Genomic DNA, 7,504 nt, shown 5'->3' on the forward strand with positions numbered 1-7,504 from the left:
GTTCATAGTCCATTGTATGAACCTGAATCTGGTACATCCATAAAAGCAGCAATAAAAAAACATTTTCAGCCTACAGGGATTAAATTGTTTGATGATGGAAATGTTTTGTTTGAGAATGTTCAGACCAGCTTTTCTAAAAAAAAAAAGAAAGAATTTATAGATTTTCAAATGTATACTTCCTGTTTATCTCAGAAATCCGCGATACTGTTGACTTGTGCTATGCCATTTGTATACATATGCTTGCTCATATGTTCAGTTGCTCTATTTTAGAAACTAAAGTCAATGAACTGAGGGTCCTAATTTGGCCATAGTTAATCTGAGCCATTTCAGAACATCTTGTGTAAACAAAGCAAGAGCTTGTTGTTGTCTGTCTAAAATGGAAAATATGTTCATCTTCTTGATTAATTTTCTGAAACATTTACATACTATTGGTAATGATGTTGTAATAAAATCTGGACATGGAAGACGAAGCAGGCCCAGTTATGTCACGTGTTATAGTTTCCATTTCCATGAAGTAAAAAGATCTTAGGATTTTTTTTTTTAATCAGAATTTGTTTTTCAGAAATTCTCAAGAAGGAAGCACTAGATTATAAATCCAATACCTCTTGTTGTTTTTACATTTCCTCTAAAATGCATTTCTGAAATATACGGCAAATGTGAGACTCACCTCTTCTCAGAAATGGTGCAGTGAACTCATATATGCACAATGCACTGTAACAAACAATACATGAATATTTAAATACCACTCCACAACACAAGATACAATGCTGGATTGGAAAAACCACAGCCTAGGATAGAAATATCCATAATCCAGGCTAATGCCAAGCCCCTTTGTTCTTCACAGCACTAAATTACCTTAGAATATTATAGAACAATAGTGTCATATCCACAGTCAGAGGCAACAGGGGTCAGTAAGGTCGGATTTCAACATGTTCTTTGGACCAGGAAATGAGATACGTCATACACCTGACGGCACACAAAAACCACACTGCACTGAAGAAAAAAAAAAAAAAATACAGCCGAGGACAGTGCTCATCTGCGAAGAACAAACTATCCTGCTTGGACTCAGTAAAAATAGATAAATAAATAAATAAATAAATAAATAGCCCATGCTATCTTCATTCAGCGACTCTAAAATGAGACATTCGTAATCATAAATGATGTCTGATAATGATGTTACACATACATATATGCATCTCTGTATTTAGAATCAAATAGTGTTCAGTCCTCATAAACATAGCAAAACAGTTTGTTGCTTGAGGAGAACACCCCCCCCCCCCCCCCCCACCAAAAATAAAGGAGCTGCAGAGTATATTTTCTATATGTTTTTCCATCCACTCCAGTGGGCTACTTGCACGAATCAGAAAAAACTTGTGAGAATATATTCCCTCCAAAAAGAAAAAAAAAGGAAGTAATCTAAAGTGTTCAGATGGGACAGATAAAATATATTCTCATAAGCATAGACTACACAGCATGTTAAGCAGGCCTTTGAGACAAGATCTAAAGAGTGGATTCCACCATGTCATTGGAAACGGAAGTCTTGATAGCATCAGGCTGAATGTTTGCCTTAAACTATTACAGATGCAAATGATGAATGGTATCCCTTGACATTTGGGTCCCAGTTTGCTGATGTCATGATCGTTCAGAAGGGTGTCTAAAATTAAAGCAATACGTAACACTGAATGAAATTTTGTAGTGAAGGCATTTGCATATTATGAACACTGTAGAAAAGTTTCCACTTCTTCCAGAGGCATAATACAACAGAACTACTGAAACTGAAAACCAGAGGAACTGTTATTTTAATATGATTTCTTTTTTTTTTTTTTTTTAATATTTCTCGTGTGTGGTAAGTACCAATTAGTTAAACAGACACGCTCCAAAACACATGAGCACAGCGCTCAGACCATCCTCTAAGACGGAAAAAAAAAATCTGTAAAATTCTTTTTTTTTTTCCTCCAAGCATAGATGTCTTACATAAACAGTTTACATCAAGGAAGTGATTCTTTCGGGTCATTTTGTGCACTGGTTCATCAAACAGGAAGGGCTGAGGCCCGGCCAATAATTACCAGCCAAAAGTACTTCCTCGGAAAAGACATCAGCGGCGTTTGATATTTCCTTTTACAGGCAGCCGGAGGAGAGGCCTGTGGCTCTATTCTTTAGACACAAGCGCAATCTCCCTCACCCGAGTGGAGGGAGGCCTACAAAAACAGATCTTATCGCACATGGCGCATAGGCTTTGATCAGGATGTTGTTGGCACAGTGGAGCACATTTATACTAACCAGCGACTTTGAGTCTCTTTATGGAAGGCGTTTTAGTACCCTCTCCATGCAACCATATAACTTCAATGATCTACACTGTCTTTTCTCTGTGGGGGTAGTAAGAGAGTGCTAGGAAGTATGTGGCTTTTTGGCTCAGCACTTGTTGCTAAGAGCAGTTAAGGTTTTTTTGGGGTTTTTTTGGTCAAAGAAAGGAAAACAGGACCTGTATTTGTGTGATGTGTTTTATACATCTAAAGTATGAGATAAGAGTTATTGTTGGCCTGATTTGCTGATGATGTATGTTCTGGGTTTTCCAGTCACCAAGGGCGGCATGTTCCTGGTTTGCTGACACGTCCATCCAGTTCTCACCTGTCACACGACCTGTAGTTTATAATCTACATTTCAATGGTCTTCCTCCATGTGTCACTTTAGGCTCTTAGTTAGCAGTGATTTTAATACCACAAACCCCGACTAAATTTTGTAATTACTGGCTACATATGGTGTTCCTAGACCTAATCCTAACACTAACACCAACTCTAATGTTTTCAATGTATTTCAATGTATTCGGTAAAAACATGCACAGTCCCAAAATATTTCTCGTGTCCACATTGTGTGTTTTTTTTTTAGTCGTCAAACTGAATTGAACATGTAAGTGTTGCTTGTGCTTTATTTCTATTTATAAATTAATCAGTTTCAGTCACCGTGAAGGAGAGATGAATTGTTCTAGAAGTTGTTTTAAAAAAACAAAAAAAAAAGCTATGACAACTTCTGGATGTCAAAGGACTCATGTCCCTACATTTAAAATAGTTGTGAAAAACTGGACATTGGGTAAATGATGTATCCTGTAATATTTGCTCGTGTAAACACTCAGCGTGTCCTTGTCTTCTCTGACTGGCAAAGCTAAGTCATTAAACCCCTGGGCAGTTGAGACTGCAGCCATTTCAAATAAGTTGAGCTCAGGGCAACATTATTGGCTGCAGTAACTCTTCTTGAGCCTGTTGGTTAAAAATTGGCTATTAGTGCATTAGTGATAAGTTGTACAGGTTTAGAGTCCAGCTCTCCACCACATGTGACACATGTACTCTGACTGCCTCTGTTTGCCCTTGAAAGACTGCCACTCGGCATTTCAGAGGACTGACAGCTGAAATTGTGTTGGATAAAACCGTGGGTTGGAGAGAAGCCACAGCTACAGGTCTGAGATCATGACAGCATTCACCTGCCTCGTCCCCTGCGGATTTTGAGTAAACAGCATTTACCGGCAGGCATCTGGAAAGACAGCTTTCTGTACACATACAGTTTCAGGAATATTTCAGAATATTCAAGAATTTAAGAATATGTCATGTCATCATGAATGATTAATTCAGAATTAAGCTGTGTGTCAAAAGCAAGACATCTTCCAATTAACTGTTAAATAAACATCCAAAAAAAAAAAAAAAAAAAGGAAGAAGGAGCTCAGATTTTTGTTTTGTTTTGGATTTGTTTTTGGTTTTGTTTTGTTTTGTTTTGTTGACACTGCAGCATACACCACATTTTCAAATATCATATTCCCCCGAAAGTTCACATTTTGTTTTTCCATATTTGTTCCTTTGACTTGGTATAGTACAGAACATAGAACATGACACCAAAAGCTTCACAGCATAGCTCACTCCCCCACCCCCACCCCATTTGTCTTTAATGTTAGATTTCTCTTTATTAGACATTTAGATGGGTCTTTAAGAGTACCACATAAAACTACGGTATGGACAACAGGCCATCAATCTAATCCAAACCTCAGTCATAAATTTTATATTCCCACCAAAGTGTGAAAGTCAAAAAATTCTACAACATAAATCAAACCAGTAGAGTCAATGGGAATGCGACCCTTTTTGACAAACTTCAAGTAATTGTTCAAAACAGCTATCAGCTATCAGCTAAAAGAAGTCTTGGGAATCATCAAGAAAGAGAGAGGCCATTGCTAAAGACCAGTTCCCTTCCTGTCCAACTAAGCAACACATTCTCCCATAATCCTTTCCCGTCATGGAGAGCAGTAAATTAAAGTGAAGGATCAGAATCAAGAGATAGCCCTTTCATTCAACATAGCCCTCTCTCTCTCTCTCTCTCTCTCTCTCTCTCTCTCCATCCATCTGGAGTCTGTCTTTCGTCTCTGCTCCTTAATGAGTGGTGGTGGTGGTGTGATAAGTCAGTATACTTTGGGTATGTGAGAGTACGGCAGGGTGACCATTAAAGCTCCAGCTGACAGCTCCACAATAGAGACCAGCTCCAGAGGATGTAGAGGCCGTGCTGGGCTCAGACAATAGGCACCAAAACCTCTCCCGTCAACCGGTGACAAGATACCGTAATGAGAAGGTAATCATCGAAGAAAGGCTCCATCAAATATTGAAAAGCTGCCACGGCATGGGGTTGATTAAATATCCCTTCCTCTGTTCAGCTGTCATGCTCCGTTCTGACTCCTCACACAATCTCCTTGCCCTCGGCCTGTTGTCAGGCTTAAAGGCATGCAAAGCTTTCCCACCTTCCCAACTGCTCCCCCAAAATTGTACTCACCAATGCCTTTTTAAAGGGGAAGTTCATCCTTTTTTGACATATCAGCTCATTATAACCCTTGTAACTTTTACTTCAGTGTTTGTTTATGTGTATGTAGTGTATTAGCCTGTATAATCTCATTGATGCTTTGATACTGTTTTTTCTCTATTCGCAATTTTACCATTCATTTTTACTATTGGTCTTTAACACAGGACTTACAACTGTTTTCACTCGGGCAGCACAGAAAAGTTTGTTATTCATTGTTATTCATATTGAGTTTCAAAATTCAAAGTAAAAAACATCCATAAATATTACTATATTGTGATGACATTTTCATTAAAAAGCATTATTAAAAGGTCCAAAACTGGAGTTTGGTTCAAGCAGACCCCTTTATGCACATCTGAATGCCAGTCAAGTAGCATCTACAAGACCCTGGGTTGTTTCAATTACTCTTCTAGAACTAGGTATTCTAGAACTTTCTGTAGTCACCCTTTCTGTTTCAAAATATCAAAAATGTGGCAAAACAAGTAAGCTGTGTGATGTTTTGATGAGATCCCGCCATGCTGAAAAGCTCAGTAATTCAAAAAGACTCGGCAGCTGTGGCTCATGGATTTTCAAAAAGAAAAAAAGAAAAGAAAAAGAGAGAGATTAAAACAATAATAATAAAAAAAAAAAAAAAAAAAAAAAAAAACAGAGCAAAAACCAGCTCTTTCCCTTTTGGAGACAATGTTAACCTTATGACAGTACAACACTGAACTTGTGCTTTTCAATACAAGTCTTTGGTTACTATGTATACACATGCTAGCTCCTTGAATAAACTAAATATTATTCAACTCTGCAAAAATGGAGTCAAAACCAGGAACCATACATAGGGGGGTTCACGAGGCAATGTATAGAACTCCTTTAGTGCCACACATCCTTGATTAAATTGAACATTTTTTCCCCGCAAGGAAAAACCACAATGCAGGTGCCTGCCACGCTTTATTAAGCTCAAATAGTTTCCAGACCCGCAGACAATTTGTATCCCAAAATACCAACTTTTACCTCAATATCTCAAATGCGTTACAGGTTGTAAAAACAAGTTTTCATTTACGTTTCATTTTAGATGGCCTATTTATGATTGACTCTGATAAGTTTCCACATGTGCACTGAACTATTCTTTTGCTTAAACATTAGCACCTATAACAGCACACAAGGACATAAAGGGATCCACTCCTCAAGTAACCTTTACCAGAAAACCTCCTCCAGAAATTTCCTCTGCTGACAATAAATCTTTCTCATTCAAGGGCAGCATGTTGGCATGACATTTTTGCCGATTTATTGATTTCAGGGTTTTTCTCATCAACAGTTCACATCATAGTTTCTCTATATAACCTACAAAATCTTCTGTCATAGGAAAAATAGAGTGTAAGGATATAGTCAGATGTTAAAATTTGAGTTCTGGAATGTAGCACTGTTTTCGCCCCTGTGTTTTTGTCTTGTAATTTCTTTGAATTTCATTTGCTGTTTTAGTTAAATTTAGTAAAACAGTCATTGCACAATACTATCACTGTGATCAGAAATAGCATTTAAAAATGTTCCTACATGGACATTTGAATTTCTTTGTTCATCAGTACAAAGTTAAGTGTCCATAAGGAGTTACAAAATGGTTCTGAGCAGAGCAGAAGAAACACACTCTCTCCCCAGATGGGAAACTATGTTTGTAAACAGTTTGAACAGTCTAAAAAGCCCATTTACATTATACATCTGAATATTCTGTTGAAATCGAATCACTTCAAGAGGGTCAGATAGTACTCTCTCTCCTTCCCTCTCTCTCTCCTTCCCTCTCTCTCTCCTTCCCTCTCTCCCTCTCCTTCCCTCTCTCTCTCTCTCTCTCTCTCTGACAATTGCACAAACAGTCCTCTGAAAGACGTCTGTGTGTTTGCTGTTCCTGCCATGCTATCTCCACAATCAGTTTGTTAACAGGATGTTTACATATTGTACATTTGTGAAGTGAAATCCTAGCCCACTCAGGGACTGACCCAAAAACTAATTGAGAGTTCAGCATGGTTGTTCTCACAGTTTAAAATGTGTTAGGAAGTTGGGGTCACAAGGCCAAGCTGACACGTTGTCCACCCCCCAGTGTGAACATAAACATTTTGGAAAGGCTTTTGAACCAAATTAACTGCTCTTATGAAAGCACTGAGTGCACACAAAGATGGCTCTGTCTGCCAGCAAGATCTTAGATGAAGTATTACTGCTCAGACCAAAAGCTCCAGTGTGTAACCTCACTTTTTATTGACTCTTTCTCTAATCGTCTACATCTATATTTTAAAGCATGATAAAGATTATTGATCTACATTTTTCATTTTCAGTTGTAATTTACGAATGCTATGCTTGCTAAATATTTTCAAACGTACAGAGGTACAGAGACACATTTCCACAAGCCAAGAGCAATCAGAATGCTTTTCGTTATCATAAACTTGAATATATTAACACTTTGCAAACAATTTGGAGATACTCTCCATGTCCAGTGTGAATGTAATAGTTATGAAAAAGAAATTGTAGTTTAGGTACAATTTGTTGTACCTACTGAAATACTTCAAATAAGAAACCAAAGCAGCTTTTACTGCTTACCATTTCTCCAAATATCAGATTTTCCACTGTTCATTTAAGAAAGAGTCAAGTGACTATATGATGTAAGCCGCACTGTTTAAAGAAGAGAGTGATGCTCTAGTTTCAG

The sequence above is a fragment of the Chanos chanos genome, chromosome 1 (assembly GCF_902362185.1).
Source record: "Chanos chanos chromosome 1, fChaCha1.1, whole genome shotgun sequence".
Classification (NCBI taxonomy): domain Eukaryota; kingdom Metazoa; phylum Chordata; class Actinopteri; order Gonorynchiformes; family Chanidae; genus Chanos; species Chanos chanos.